The sequence below is a fragment of the Phragmites australis genome, chromosome 3 (genome assembly GCF_958298935.1).
Source record: "Phragmites australis chromosome 3, lpPhrAust1.1, whole genome shotgun sequence".
Classification (NCBI taxonomy): Eukaryota; Viridiplantae; Streptophyta; class Magnoliopsida; order Poales; family Poaceae; genus Phragmites; species Phragmites australis.
Genome location: NC_084923.1, coordinates 25,268,049 through 25,284,958, shown reverse-complemented (window position 1 = coordinate 25,284,958; position 16,910 = coordinate 25,268,049). Strand labels below are relative to the sequence as shown.

Here is a 16,910-nt window from a genome sequence, read left to right as displayed (position 1 = left end):
AGGGGCGCGGAGGATGTCTGGTAGTCGGTGAGAGCGACTGCGGAGTATTTCTTCCGGTGTTACTGTAGCCGTGACCCTAACTTCAACCTGGGCTTGGTCCAGGAAGGGGCCGCGGTTGCCGGTCCAGAAGTCGAGGAGAGACTTCAGCGGGAGTGCCAGGGGGCGGTGGACTACGTGACGTGCATCTTCCGGGTGGAGGCCGTCGAGAAGTAAAAAAAACTCGATTGTAACCTTTGTTATGTAACATTTTTTGAATGGAGCCCCCATGCCTTTGTTTCCTGACAAGATCATGTCGTTGTGGTCGTAGAATTCCCGAAGTGTCTGAGTCTTCCGCCCGAACCGATCCGCCATCTACGCTGATTGGCTCCTCAGCCCTCATCGAATCCCCGACCATTCTCGTCGACCACCCTTCCGACCGACAATCCTTGGAGGTGGCGGCCAGATGTTGGTGGGGGTCTGTGGCCGAGCGGGCGAGTACGTTGAGCGACCTTCAAGGTGCGTTGCCCGACCACTCGCATCACGTGATGGTTCTAGGTTACACATGTAGGATTCGACCGGCTAACATTAGTGTGGCTTACGCTCTGTTGTTTGACTAGCCTGCTGGGATGAGTTACTCGGTGCGCAGAGGGACCTGGAATGGATGACCAGGGAAAGCGCCCAACAGAGGGGGAAGTTCTATGACTGCCTTCGCCGCTGCCGGGAAGATCTCCATGCGGTGCAAAATGAACTCGAGCGGCTGACCAAGGAGAGCGACGAGCGATGAGTGGTGTTCTACGACCAAATCAGTTGAGCTTTTACCCCTTTTTACTCGTTGCTTCGGTCCGTCAGTGTCCAGGTTCGTCTGACCCCTAGGGACACCATGCCGGTCATATCGAGTGGTTTCTGGTGGCCTCCGAGGAGGCAGGTGGCTTCAAGAAGAGGATTCACGAGACCGTCGGAGACCATCTTTTTGAGGTCAGAGTCTCCGGTGCCTGTATGGCCCTTGCTCGTGTCAGTGACCACTTCCCCGACCTGGACCTCTTGCCGGCAGTCGACGTCGATTTTGAGGGTACTCGGATGACCGCAGAGGAACTCAGCACCCGGTCTGATTCATTTTTATGTCATTTGTTCCTGTCTTTGGACCGTCTAGTTCGACCCTCTCAGGGGTATTTTTGGGTCCTATGAGGAAATATCGTAGGTCTATCTGGAACCTGCCCCCGAGCTTTGTAATGACAGGCATTGGCCTTTATGTGGGTCTTTTCCGTGTTTAGATGATGAATAGCCTTCGGAGTGTCTGTATCATTTAGGGAGGATTGCATCAAGCCGCTCGCAAGCAACATTCCTGGTGCTAAGGGAGACCCTTAGCACGACGAGTCCTTCAGTGGCGACCAGCGCTCGACCCGATTTAGGACTTGCGGCCTTGTGGTTGTTAACTCTCGGGCTCCTTTACCCTGTCATCATGCGAGCGGGTTAGCTTTGGATCTCGTCCCATCAACACGAGCGAGCGGGCTAAACAAATCTCAAAATTTTGCGAGAGACTGTGTTTGTCCTTAGAGTCCTACAACATAAAGAGTTTGATTACTTGGATTTTGGAAAAACTTACAAGTCATATCCACATTCATCCGGAAGGTCCTGCAAAATAGACGAATAGGCTCGTCTCTGAGCAGCCTCATATATAGAGCTGGTGCTTCGCGAGCTATATAATCGGCGACCGACCATCTTGGCAAACCCGATCGTGTGAGGCCAGGAAACTGGAGGTCATCAGCGACCTGATACTAGTTTCGCATGTGGTGGTCACAGCTGTGCCTAAGGTTAGGAATTTAGGACTGCTTGGGGCTTTAGAGAATGGTCCCACGATGTCCAGCCCCCAGACAGCGAAAAGCCGAGAGAGTGGTATGGTTTGTAGTGCCCGGGCTGGTAGGTTGGTATTCTGGTCATGGTGCTGGCACGATTCGCACCTTTTCACCTGCTCGCGAGTATCCTGGAGGGCGGTGGGAGGTTCGGCCTCCACGTCTACCTCCGAGGATGTTAGGGAGCGCTGTGCTCCCCCATCCTGAGCGATGAAATTCAGTAAAGGGTCGTTGCTTCCTTAGTGGTAGAGGCGTCCCTCTACCAAGGAGGATTCTCGCGGTTAGCCCTCGTGACCTTTTCTGCTGACATATCGTCATCAGGGGTTGCTTGATTCTAAAGGTAGTCCGAGATCTAATCCATCCAAGTCGTACCCGAATCGAGCAGGGCGACCACATGATGGCCACCTGAGGTTGACGGCATCATGGGAGGCGTTGCCTCCAAAGGTGTTGCCTCTGGTGTTCCATTTACAAGCAGAGCTTCCCTTCTGCGTTGGCCTAAGACCGCAACGGGTGGCCTTGTGAGTCTTTTTCTCAAAGACTCTGACCGGAGCAGGTTCGCAAGAAGAGGCTAGACGAGCCAGCCCATCTGCCAGGGAAGAAATCCTTGCGAGGGACATGTGTGACTTCTCGGTCGATGGAGCGTTGCTCTAACTTTCTCACTTCAGAGAGGTATATCGCCATCGTCCAGTCCGAGTACTAAAAACCCATTGGCAACAAGGTTACACCCAGTAGCAAGTCCCTCATCACTAGTAGGTGTTTTTCCCTACGCAGGTGCTGCTCGTGTTCTGGTTAAGAGGCTCTCATACTCTGCTTTGTTTTTAATAACTGGAGAAAAATATAATTCAACCATGTACCTGATGATGCATGGTCCTGTGCTCACTCCTTCCTGGTCGGGGGAAAGCATGTCTCGCTTAGCGACCAGTACCGCATCCATGACCTTTTGAACTCTGGTAAGGTAGGACAAGGATTCCCCCTTTTGATCGAAGGGTGGTTAGCATCGGGAAGGGAGAGGGTTACCTTTCTAAGATTCTGGTAAGCTGCCTTCCTTACTAGTACCCAACGGGGAATGGTCATTACTCGTGCCAAAAGTTCAAGGTGTAGACCATTCTGTTCTTCCTTGGGTTGAACCTGCTCGGAGAAACAACACACGCGATTAGTTCCCCAATACTCTTTTGTCGGATCGAATCATACTTGCCCGATGGTTTTGGTTCACGTCACGTGATTGGGGGTGGCAGTCCCGGCGCGGTGAGCACTCTTCCGGGTGGGGCTACCACGGAAGAAGTCCATTCCCCCAAAGCTTGCAGTACGTGAGCTTTCCTTGCCGTGAGGAGTATGGATGCCTCTGCTGCCTCCTGAAACCTTCGGATCCTGATCCGATGTCCTAAGTTTGGGACATATCGGCCCTGTTTGGGTCGTACCTAACGAAGAACACCTTACATCAACTCGGATCCCAAACTCGAAAAAGCGCCCCCTACCTGGCGCGCCAAATGTCGAGGGTAAATCCCTGATAGTGATTCTGGGGTATGTTGGACAGTGGGTGCGTGATCTTTATTTGGGGAGTGCCTACTGAATCCTTTTGTGTTTGTGCCACTCAAGAACACCGAGAATTATCCAGGTTTAGGCCCCCCTTAGGGTAATAGCCCTACATCCTGTGTATTTTTTTTTCTTGTGGTCTAAGTTGGTTACAGATGATGTTCTTGCCAAGCCTTCTTCTCGACCTCTTTCTCCTATAGGCCTCTCTTTTTCCGATCCCTTTGCAAGTCTGGTATTCCTCCCTTTATATATCAGAAGGAGAGAGGATTTACATGTGAGTCAAGATATAGACCCAGGCCTAGCTAGAGCTTCTCACCTAGGCCCATCATTACTAAGAGCAGACATATCCCACTTGCTCTTCGGCGCCACAGAGCCTGTCCCATTGCTCCATCACCTACGCCATCCGGTCGCCTGGATTGCCACGTCCCGTCCCCACGCGCCGCCTACACACTTGCAAAAGACCTCCTGACATGCCTGTCAGGTCTTCCCGTATCATTTAATGTTACGGGACGGGACACGGCAGCTCTACGCCGACCAGGCCTTGGACTACCAGAAAGAGGACCTAAGAAAGGGAAATACTCGAGTGAAAAAGCATTTATTGTGATTAGACTATTTAGACACATATCTGCCCCGTGTCCAAGGAGATTGGTCGTGGGGTTTGCTCCTGCGAGCTGGTGACTGGTTGTGGAGCTTAGTCGGAGAGCCTAGTTGCAAGGTCGCTGACTGGTCGCGCGAAGTGGCCACAGTTTCAGACAAACATGACATACAACACCTGCTGGTATCTTACCGGTGTGAATCCACTAAAAAAACTTTACTATTTTTTATACCGACAAGACTTAAATGATAAGTCAAACCTTCAGTGGATGTCCATGGCGGACACCAGACCAAACAGTAAGGGCACTTCCAAATTGCCAATATTGACGCTACAAGGTAGCGTTAACGTCGCATTCCATGTCACATGTACACAAAAGCGTACAAACAAAACTCCCCAGTACATAGTGTCTATCATGGGCCCAAACAATAATTATATATTATCCTCCTCTCATTGGTATGTGCGCATCTAGCTCCAAATCTAGCAGAACGGGGCGACTGGCTGGCGTCAAGCTTGTGTCGAGCAAGGAGAGAAAGGTAAGTGCAGGGGCCCATGACCAGGGCATTTCTTTGTCGTGTCTTGTTTGTTGGGCAATTTTCACAATCTATGTCTCATGCAGCATGACTTCTCTCTTTAAATAACTTCATGGCATGTTATACTCCATTCGTTTAAAAATATAAGGCTCATATTTTGAACAATCTTATTCATAAATACAAAAGCTTATTTCATGTTTCAATGCAAATTTATTGTGGTGTTCCCTATATATCCCTCAATAAATAGCTAATTTTACCTTGAAATGCCTGCATTGAATATTGCCCTTTAGACAAAGTAATTATGGTTCTCTTAATCATTTTGATTTTTCCTTGGTCTATGTGCAAATAAACAAAAATGCCTTGCATTCTTGGAGGGTTGGGTGAAAACGGGTCAGATTTTTTTCACTAGCCTGATCATCTAAACCGTTTTATATGCTAATCGAATCTCGAATATCATATCAGATCTTGAATAATTGTATCGAATATCAAATTCGGATGTATAAAGCTAGATATCTAAAAAAAATCAGATATATCCGAAGACTACCCGAGCCTATTTCCAAAGCTTGTAACTTTTTCATACGGAATCAGATGAAGATGATCTTTATATGAAATGTATAGCTCTCAACGAGACTTACAAGTTTGTAGTTGATACTTTTTATTTTATGTTATTAATATGTTCAAATAATTAATAGAATCTTCACGTAGTATATTGACCACTCGTAACTTCTCTGATTTTGTTCTAACATAACTCTTTTCATATGAGTATATTGTTGATTTGCTTGTTAGACCTCTAATGAGTTGAGTTTTAGATACGTGAAATGGTTGAATAATCACAACATATGCGATATATATAGTTGTTGCTTTACTAAATATCCAAATAAATATTCGTGACCGATATTGTCCATATCTGGCTCGTCACATATTAGATCTATATCGATCTGTATTTGTGATTGAGACTATCCGCATCCGTATCAATATCCGATACTATCCGTGTCCGGCTTCGATTCCGATAAAAAAAATGTAAGATATGATATAGAATCAACGATATTTGTTCGTATCCTATCCGATTACTCCTTTGTTAAAAGAGAGTGAGTTGTACCTACTCTAATGTGGTTGATGCATTAATTATTATGGACACTGTTTGGGGTGAAGTATTGGAGAGCCTAATATCATACTACTTCATGCCCATGATACTCCCTCCATTTACAAATAAATATTATTTTGAATATGGACATGGTTCTAAAAATATATTTTTGAGTACTACTTTTTGGATGTAATATATTAATAGAATATAGCAACATTATACTATTATGAAACTATTTTCGAGATAAATCTACTATATTATTTTCAAATATCCAAACTCAATATATAAAAAGTAATTATGTAACCAAAGTATAAAAATATTTACCATATACAACCTAAAATAACACTTATTTGTGATAGAAAGGAGTGCATAAAATACAGTTAGGGCGTCTTACATAAGCACAAAGCTGATGTAAGCTAGCTAGCAGAGTTATTTGTCTTTACTGGCATACAGCGATAAAAGGGCATTTCAACCTTACCCGTGCGCGTAAGCACAGCTCAGGCATGATTCTAACATGCGAAAGTCTACTCGCAACAGGATTATCAATGAAAATGTTTGTAGAGTTTTGTTTTTGCTTATGTTTGGAGACAATCTACATTAAGCTTTGTTTGATCATAATTTATAAACTAAAATAAATAGATAGACTGTGCAATACAGTTATTAACAATCTAATCTACGATACAACAATCTGTCTTCTACCTATTTATACATATTATGGCATTTAACTTTTACAATTTAAATTTTATCATTTAACTTCTTACCCTCCACAGTTTACTACTTACTTTTTATAATCTCTTACTGAAACAAAATACCCTTATTTATGACTGAGTGGTGTACGTGGCTCAGCATCAAACTGACAGAATCAGTTGCCATACTAACCGAATTAATGGCCGGCTCTGGAAATACCAACCGAACTTTTCCCAGTTGACGAGAATCGGAGATCAAGGGGCCAAGAGATATGGCAGACGCCCCAGACCTTTAATCGCGTCTTCTCATGGTGACAACCGGTGATTCGGTCAGCTTTTTACTGAAAGTACTTTTTACTTTTGGATCAATTTTTTTGCGGTTTGAAGGAGCAAATCAGAAGGACCAGCAGGGGGACAGGACGCCGTAGGGGCCTCCTGGCTTTTACGTTGTAGGAACCGACCCCGCATTGGTTGTTGGGAAAGTCAAACCAATAGCGTGGCATACACGTGTTGCCCAATGCCCACTTACGGGTGGATTAATTCCTTCACTTGAGTTGTTGGGCCGATGCAGATGGGAAGGGGTGAGCAACGGCTGAACCGGTGACATGGCAGAAGTAACGCTGGTAACGGGGCCGTGCGGGACGGGTCAGGTCTATAGATCTATAGGTTTTAGACCTGGTAACAGATCTAACCCAAGGAACAATTAGCATGAACATGACTAATTCACTTGAAACAAACCTTAAATTGTATTATCCGATTATAGTTCAACATGATTAAGATATATTGGGTTTGATTAGAGATTAGTACGACTCTAATAGCATATTAGATCTTAATTACCATAACACATTATCATTAGCTCTCAAAACCGAACACTCATAACATTAGCAGAAGCGTGAACATATATCAGAATTGGACGATGCTATTAGAGACTCGGTAATACCTTAGTGCAAAGAGATGATGACATAGATGTATAAGTCGGTAAAGACGATCACTTCGGTATAGATGATCTTGATACAGTACCAGCGTGACGTAGGTGCGGATGACGATATCGGTGGTGGTCTTCACCACGTTTCTGTATCCCTTAAAATCATCTTAGAGTTTCGATAGATGGGTAAGTAACTTCTCGATCACCACCGATGAGATACTGATTCTCTTATCTTTATAGACACAACATAATAGTGAGACAACAAACAATCTTATTAATTGTTCTTTCGATTAAAATACATAGGTGGAATGTAGTCGCTCTTAAAACTCGGTTAGTTCGATTGTCTGTGATGCAGCCGACATAAAACACCCACAGAACCCAGACTCCCTCTGCCCGACCTCCTTTCCCTTCCGCCACCACCGGAGCGACTCCGAGAGGTGGGCTCACGCCGAAGCAAGAGCAGCACGTTAGTTTCCAGTTGAGCATACCGCGGCGACTTGTCCTCTCACGTTTCTTGGAAAATTTCAGGTAGTGCTCTGCTCGCCATTTCTGCCATCAGGAACGGCGGCGGGCGGGCGCCATGGAACTCTGCTGCTCGGGTGTCTTAAGCGGCGGCGGCGGCGGCGGGGGGGGGGGGGCACGCGGGCAGCCCCGGCGAGGACGAAAAGGCCCGGGAACATAGGGGCTTCGTCGCCCGGACTCCTGGTAGCCCCGCTGAAGCGGCCCGCCGGGCCTGCCGGCGCCGCCCCGCGACGAGCGACGGGGGGCCGGCACGGAGAGCGTCGTGCACAAGCTCTGGTCGGCCGCCGGCCCTGCCCAGGCTCTGGAGCTCTTCAAGACGGCGGCGCGGCAGCCCAGGCTCGTCGACACCACAGAGTCGTGCAACTACATGAGCTGATGCGCGCCCACGGCCGGGGCGGGGACATGGCTCAGGTGTTCGACCTAATGCAGAAGCAGATTGTCAAGACCAACGTGGGCACCTTCGCCACCATTTTCAGGGGCGTCGGCGTCGAGGGAGGGCTCCAGAGCGCGCCAGTGGCCTTGCCCGTGATGAGGGGCGCGGGGATTTCCTTGAACGAGTACACCTACAATGGTTTGAGTTACTTCCTCGTAAAGTCTGGCTTCGATAGGGAGGCCATGGAGGTTTATAAGGCCACGGCGGAGGACGGTATTGCACCGAGCGTGAAGACCTACTCCGTGCTGATGGTGGCGTTTGGGAAGAGGAGGGATGTCGACACGGTTCTCTGGTTGTTGAGCGAGATGGAGGCTCGCGACGTGAAGCCAATGTGTGTAGATACACCATCTGCATTCGGGTTCTTTGGCAGGCTGGAAGATTTGAGGAGGCGTATCAAATTCTTGGGAAAATGGAGGATGCCGGGTGCAAGCCGGATGCTGTTACCCATACTGTGCTTATACAAGTTCTCTGTGATACTGGTCGGCTTAGTCATGCCAAGGATATATTTTGGAAGATGAAAGCGAGTGATCAGAAACCTGACCGGGTGACATACATTACTCTCTTAGACAAGTGTGGTGACAGTGGCGACTCACAATCAGTAATAGAAAAGCTGATGGGTATAATGACAATATTGTTGCTTATACTGCAGTTGTGGATGCATTATGCCAAGTTGGGAGGGTCGATGAAGCTTCAACTATGTTTGACGAGATGAAGCAAAAGGGTATATCGCCTGAGCAGTATTCGTATAACTCCTTAATATCTGGGTTTCTGAAAGCTGATATGTTTGACCGTGCTCTGGAGCTCTTCAACCATATGAATATTCATGGTCCTAGTCCAAATGGCTACACACATGTACTTTTCATTAATTACTATGGAAAATCTGGCCAATCTCTGAAGGCAATTCAAAGATATGAGATTATGAAGAGCAAAGGATTGTTCCGACTGTTGTTGCTGGTAATTCCGTTTTGTATAGTCTTGCTAAATCTGGTAGACATGGAATGGCAAAAATGGTCTTCCATGAATTAAAAGCTATGGGAGTTTCTCCAGACACTATCACCTACACTATGATGATCAAATGTTGCAGCAAGGCGTCAAAAGCTGATGAAGCTGTGAAGTTTTTTTTTTTTCTGATATGATGGAAAATGGATGTGTCCCTGATGTTATTGCAGTGAATTCTTTGATTGATACGGTCTACAAGGGAGGCAGGGGAAATGAAGCATGGCAACTTTTCCATCAACTAAAGGAAATGAAAATCGAGCCCACTGATGGTACATACAACACACTTTTGGCAGGATTAGGAAGAGAAGGTAAAGTTAAGGAGGCAATGCATCTGCTTGAAGAAATGAGCTCTAGTAATTACCCACCTAATTTAATTGCATACAATACAGTTCTAGATTGTCTCTGCAAAAATGGGGACGTGAACTGTGCTATAGATATGCTGTACAGTATGACTACAAAAGGTTGCATACCTGACCGTTCATCTTACAACACTATCATGTATGGCCTTGTTAAAGAGGACAGATTTGACGAGGCATTCTGGATGTTTTGTCAAATGAAGAAGGTTCTTGCTCCAGATTATGCGACATTGTGTACTATACTCCTGGGTTTTGTGAAAAATGGATTGATGAAGGAAGCTCTGCGTACTGTTAAGGAATACATTCTTCAGTCTGATTCTAATATGGATAGATCTTCATTCCATTCACTAATGGAAGGGATACTGAAGAAGGCTGGCATGGAAAAGTCAATAGAGTTTGCTGAAAACATAGCATCAAGTGGAATTCTCCTGAATGATTTCTTTCTGTGCCCATTAATCAGGCATCTCAGTAAGCACAAGAAAGCTCTTGAAGTGCATGAACTCATGTAAAAGTTTAATAGTTTTGGAGTTTCACTAAAAACTGGCTCATATAATGCTCTTATTTGTGGCCTTGTGGATGAAAACCTGATTGATATTGCTGAAGGCTTGTTTGCTGAAATGAAAAGACTCGGATGTGGCCCAGATGAGTTCACTTACAATTTGATTCTCGATGCCATGGGAAAGTCCATGCGGATTGAGGAAATGTTAAAATTCAACTTATGTTACTTAAAACACAATCATTTCGGGTCTTGTGAAATCAAAAAGGCTAGACCAGGCTATAGACTTGTACTACAACCTGATGAGCCAAGGCTTCTCTCCCACACCATGTACATATGGTCCTCTTCACGATGGTTGTTAAAAGCTGGAAAAATAGAAGATGCGGAAAATCTTTTCAGGGAGATGCTGGAGTATGGATGCAAACCTTATTGCACCATCTACAATATTCTACTGAATGGACATCGAATAGCTGGTAACACAGAGAACGTTTGTCAGCTTTTTCAGAAGATGGTAGATGGGGGAATAAACCCAGATATAAAATCCTATACAGTTCTTATCGATACCCTCTGCACAGCTGAAAGATTAAATGATGGGTTGTCTTATTTTAGACAACTAATGGAATTAGGACTTGACCCTGATCTTATCACCTATAATTTGCTCATTGATGGCCTTCGGAAATCTAAAAGAATAGAGGAAGCAGTCTCTCTCCTCAATGAGATGAAAGGAATTGCCCCAAACTTGTACACATACAATTCATTAATTCTCCACTTAGGAAAAGCTGGAAAGGCTGCTGAAGCTAGGCAGATGTATGAAGAACTACTGACGAAAGGATGGGAGCCTAATGTTTTCACAAATAATGCCCTTATTAAGGGGTACACTGTTTCTGGCAGTACTGATAATGCATATGCTGCCTGTGGTCGGATGATTGTTGGAGGGTGCCGACCTAATTCGAGCACTTACATGCAACTTCCAAATCAATTGTGACTGAGAAGTTGGTTATAGTATGTACTTATTTCTCTATAGTCTTGTCTATAGTGGGAAAATGATCAACTGTAGATAGTACCCAATACGTTATTCAACATATCTGAAGGTGCTTCCAGATCTTATTATACATTAATGTGCCATTCTTTGTTGGCAGAAATTTTAAGTAAGATACAATTAATGGGACCGTGTGCTCCATTTCACTGACACTTTGAAATTATAGAAACAGTAACACTCATCAACATCTAAGTTCTGTACCACTACTCTTTTGCTGCTAGCTTAAAAGTAGTTTGCACTTATATTTCTTTGGAAGAGAAACATCTTAAAATGTTCGACATGCGGTGAACAACTAATCTAGTTAATTTTTCATGTTAGTTACTACACTTTTTATTACACAGTTCAAGGCTACTATCGTCTTTTCTTTCTCCAAGAGTACAACTCGATCAAGATATACTGCTAGTCTGCAACTTTTCACTTATCAGAGATATTTGGCCATTGTCAGCATATATTGTATGTTAATGGTAAAGCTGAGTAAATCAGCTGCTGTGTCAGTTCCTGACCATGGTACTGGAATTTTGCCATGCTGAGGTTGAGCCCATAAAACCGTCGACATAACTGGTAGTAGGAATGCAGTGCTTTGCTTGGATGATCGGGTAGTAGTATTGGATTATCGTGGCTCCATACGATTGGGTAAAATAAGTCCGATGCGGCTTTTGTTCCTCCGATTTTTTGGTGGAATTCGTCGGTTAACCCAAGCTGCATTTTTTCTCCCGAGCCGTGCTTTGCCTGGATGATCGGGCAGTGGCATTGGGCGATTTAGGTACCTCGGTTACCTGAACTTTAAGTGCCCTGTCAGATACATTTTCTTGTTTCAATCTAGGGCCTAAACAGTGGTAGGAAGTGCATCAAGGTTGAAGCGGTTTGGCACTTTGGCTAGTTATTGTGGTTCTTGTACCAAATGAAGAGATGAGCTTATTTGGCACTAGTGTTATTAGTGCTACGAAGGGAAATATCCCTAGTTTTATACACTCGTACAATGGAAGGAGTACAAAGCATTCATGTAGGTATAGAGACTCACCAGCACACTTTATTCTTTGATTTTGTATCGATGGAGAGCTAAGATACACCGATACAAGGATGCACAGACACATATATATATATAAATATAAATATAAATAAACATTTCTTGAAAGGTTATAGGACTACTTAATTGGTTAATCATTGACATAAAAGGGAAGGGAGAGAGGCAAACTAAGGATTCCATGGGCGACGATGATGGTTGGTGGCGATGGTTTAGGGCGATGTCAGCTAGGGCTAGTAAGGAGGTGCCACACCTCTATTTTATGAGGAAGAATGGGGTGCCGCACATCTATGTTTTCAAGGACATCTTAAGATTCTTGTACTAGTTGACCTTAAAGGCAAAAGTTCGGTGATGGTGTATTGTCCCTGAAGTAGTTATGATATAGATGTCTGTGAGGCTGAGTATATCTTTTTGTTGGTCATGTTATAAAGGTTCCTTTTCAATCTGAATAAGTCTACTTCACCCCCACCTATTGAGGTTCATCTACTTCATCCTCCACCTATGAAATCATCTAAATAACCTCCCAAACTATCCAAAACCATCTAAATAACCTTTGGACGGGTTGGTTTTTCCTACATGAACAGTACCGACACCTTAAAAGATCTCCCTCTTATCTCTAATCCAATGGAAGACCTTCCCAAGCTCCAAAGTTTTTAGGATGATTTTTGTGGGATACTATAATTTATATGCAACCCATTTTGATTGGTTTGTCAAAAAGCCTGAGCCAAATTCAAACTAAAATTTTTCAAAGTTGCAACCTTTTTTAACTTGCTCTAATTTTTAAGGGCTTCAAAATAATTCCCTAAAATCTGAACAAATTCACTAATATTATTCATAAGATATGGAATAATTTCTAAAATTATTTCAAGCCCTATGTTACATATAAATTTTGTGATTTCCTTCACAAGGCATTGAAAATTGTTAACTTTAATGAGGAGTGATGCCTTGTGAAGGAACTCACAAAATTTCTATGTAACTTAGGGCTTAAAATAATTTTAAAAATTGTTTCATGTCTTATGAAGAATATTAGTGAATTTTCTCAGATTTTAGAGAATTATTTTAAAGCTTTAAAAATTAGATAAATTTATAAAAGGTTGTAACTTTGAAGAATTTTAATTTTAATTTGGCTCAAGATTTTTGGGACAAACCAATAAAAATAGGTTTCATATAAATTATAGTATCCCACAAAAATTATCCTAAAATTTTTGAAGCTTAGGAATGTCTCCCATTGGATCAGAGAAAAGAGTAAGATCTTTTAAGTGTCAGTTACTGTTCACATAGTCCAAACCACCTCTAAACCCATGGAGTTATTTAGACGGTCTTAGATAGTTCGAGGAGTTATTTAGATGGCTTCACAGGTGAGGGATGAAATAGATAAACCTCAATAGGCGGTGAAGTAGACTTATTCCTTTTCAATCCACTATAAAAGTTTCTGTTGTTCTTTCGTTTGTGCTTTTTTCCTTATCTATCATGCTCACTTTTCTTGTTTATTGTAGACACCTAACTTCCTTACAGGATTCGATTGCAAATTTATGCTTAGAAGCAAGTCAAACATCTGCCTATGTATCGCCCCGTTCAGGAAGGTCCACCTCATGCACCTCTGTTCAAGTCAATAGTGACCATAAATGGGCAAACATTCAACAGTACGCAATACTGTCACCCATTGAAGGAGGCCGAAACTGCTGCTGCAAAAGTTGCTCTGATGTCCTTAGCCCTAGAAGCAAGCCCATCAGAGCAATCGACTGTAAGCCTATTTCTTTTTCTTCTTCTTACTGGAGCATTTAGTTAGCACCGCCTCGCCTATTACAATTGACTAATCCACCCTTCAGCACTTTTTAGCTCATGTTTCACCAATGAAATAAAGTGACCAGAGAATATCCACGGATGGTGCCATAAGTAAATCAACAGCACTAATTAGAATGGCCAATACATTTGGGACCAGTGACATTTTTGTATATTTGGTGAACTTGTAAATTGAGAAAATGACTCGTACATACTACACAACAGTTTCCAGGAACAATTGTTGAGCTGCCGACCTTTTGCCAAACCAAAAGATTATATCGTTCCCGAACCAACGTCCACCTGTGACAAAAATAACAGTAGCAGTAGGCCTTAAAATTATGTTTTAACTGCCATGGCGGTCGAATTGAAGGATGATGAGAGCTTTATTATGCAACTCTTCAGATCCCGAATGACTGAACCTCCTTGACCTTTTTAAGGTTGCATATGGCCAAACCGCTAGGCATCTGCCTCCATTTATCAAATGCTCTATATTTTAATATACCAAACAATTTGTTCAGCCAAAAATTAGTAGTATTCTATGAAATCTGGTAAATCTAGTGATATTTATTTGATGAATCGTTCTATTCTGTTGGTTCCATCAATATGGTATAAGAATCCTCTACAAGAATTAGCTCACAAAGAAGGCTTTCCCTTGCCTGTCTACAATGCAACTTCAGATGTTCCAAATCATTGTGCTGCGTTCAAATCAACTGTGGAAATTCAAGGTACAATTTTTCAAGGAGAACCAGGGAACACTAAGAAGCAAGCAAAGATGAATGGTGCTAAGATTGCTTTACAACGTTTCAAAGACAGCAAGTCATTAGCTACTGAAACAATTACCTTTATATCAAGAACAAATTTGCCCACCATGGCAATAAAGTTGTAAGTATCTGTTCTGTTCGTCATTTTGGAAAAATGAAAGTATTTCTATTTTTGAAAACTTCATTCCTATTGATATTCAACACATACTTCTGTCAATTATGATCCTGATACATCGATGTGCTGGCTGTTTGTTATACCGGTACCACCGTATGCATATCGATATTCCTCTTATATGTATTGATGGATGTATACTAATATTCCTCTGATATGTGTCGATGGTATGTCAGATTATTTTCCTTAATAAAAGGGGGCAAATTTTCTACAAGGATGCTACTTTTTGTAATTTACTATTTTTGGTATGTTTTTAATATGTATAGCAGTATAACTAATTTTGCGGAAAACATTGTGTCGACATAGCACTGCACCATATCGTGGTATCAGTGCATCCTTGATCATGGAATCGCTAGTCTCAGTAGCAGGACTGATCTGGTCTATCTAATCTTACACATTCCCTACATAAGGCTAGATTGTTAAAGGCTTGTGCAGTTGTGTATCCAGTTTTCCTTTGGATGAATATCTAAGGAGGTTGACAAACTTGCTAATGCCTTCCTTGGTTACGATGTTTTAATACTGTGCACGGTTAGGCTTGGCAACGGGGCAGGTTGGGGCCAGGTGCAGCAAGAACACACCCGACACAAAACCTAAATAAAAAAACCGATCCAAATCCAAACCACTTAGCAGGTGCAAAACTACCCTAGCCCCAAACCTGGCAGGGACTTGAAACCCGATGGGGACCTGGGGGTGATATGCTTTTGAACAGGCAACAGACTAACATTGCAAAGACCAGACACTAGAGAGCATACGCAACAGAAAAAACCACAGACCAAAATAGCTTTGCACTTATTACATATCCAATAATAGACTTGATGGTACAGCTATCAGTAGGGAATAATAGCAAACAATTTGACACTATCTACATTAAGTCAGCATAATCACATAAGAACTCATCAGACAAACAAGCGATCCAGCTAATATTATCAAGTTCATGACAGTGTAGCAATATGCCAACATGGGCACATGACAAATTGACAATATAGCAACATTCACTGATCCACACATGACAGACATATAACAGATTGATAGTACTTATGTGTATGCAAGCTTGGGTATTCTTAAAGATAGGGCATTCTTCATATAGATACAATGCAGAGCATAATGTTCCTTCAATAGTCCAGCTGCACGTTTAGCTCCATACAACAAAAATTCTACAAGAACTAAGAAGATGGTATTCTGCTGAGCATAACTAAAAATGAAACCATTGCATGATTGTCTCAAAATGCATAGGTTGGCCCAACCAGCAAAGTAAAACCCAGTAGTGAATTCATTCAGCATCTCAATTGAAGGGTAGTTACTATCAGCCTCAGTTGAAAGGGTTGAGGCACTAGCAAAAGAGGGGGGGGGGGGGGGAATACCATTACAAAAACATCATATCCAGTCATTCTTTTGGTTCTTGGGTTCAGGTTATTATTGTCCAATGGATGCAGGGTCCAAGGTAAAAACGGTTTTCATGCTCTAAAAGAGAAGTAACAACTGTGTGTTACCTTTCTTACAGAATTAAAAGTCCAGGACCAACACAATTGTCATCAGAATTCCATGTTCTAGAGTACTTATCTTATCAGGGGTAATGTTACTTTCATCAGAACATCAGGTGCGCTCCTTTTCAGCAATACAAGACTGCAAAAGCTCTAAGATTTGTCCACTTCAACTAAATCACAGATCTATCACGGCTACTACATATGAACACGGTGATCCATCACGGCAGTGCGCTGGTGATTGGCGAAACAGAGCGACGATGACGCGGATCTGGATCCGGCGGTGGCTCAGCCAAGTAAGTCTTCTTGGTGTAGGGAGAGGGAGAAGAAAGGGGAAGAGGGGAGCAGAATGAGGCGGTGGACTCACCGGTGCCGGTGGGCGGGATCCAAGGCAGGCGCGGGCGGACGGCGAGTGGCGCAGCTCGCGCCAAGGAGGGCGGCACCGCTGGAGCCGGGGTTCGGGGAGCGGAGGCTGGACTGCCGGAGGGCGGCTGGCGACTGGCCTAGAGGGCAGCGGCGGCGGCGGATTTGGGATGTGGATGCCTAAGGGAGTGGAGGCATGGCGTGGACAGTGGAAGCAGCTATACTTGCATCCTAGGCTTCGGCTCTTTGCCGGTCGATGCCTTGGTGGGCTGGGGCGTCTGGGCCGTGGGCTGCCGGCTT

General features: G+C 43.6%; 1 long non-coding RNA gene and 1 pseudogene across 1 annotated transcript; one reads left to right on the top strand and one right to left on the bottom strand.

The window, feature by feature from the left end:
- The first annotated feature begins 7,537 nt into the window (after positions 1-7,537).
- Positions 7,538-11,070, top strand: LOC133912727 (pentatricopeptide repeat-containing protein At4g31850, chloroplastic-like; annotated as a pseudogene).
- Positions 11,071-15,822: 4,752 nt separating this feature from the next.
- Positions 15,823-16,870, bottom strand: LOC133912726 (uncharacterized). Its single transcript, XR_009908884.1, has 2 exons — positions 16,615-16,870; positions 15,823-16,518 (listed from the first exon to the last, which is right to left on the bottom strand). It is a non-coding gene; the product is annotated as an uncharacterized LOC133912726 (long non-coding RNA).
- Positions 16,871-16,910: the final 40 nt, after the last annotated feature.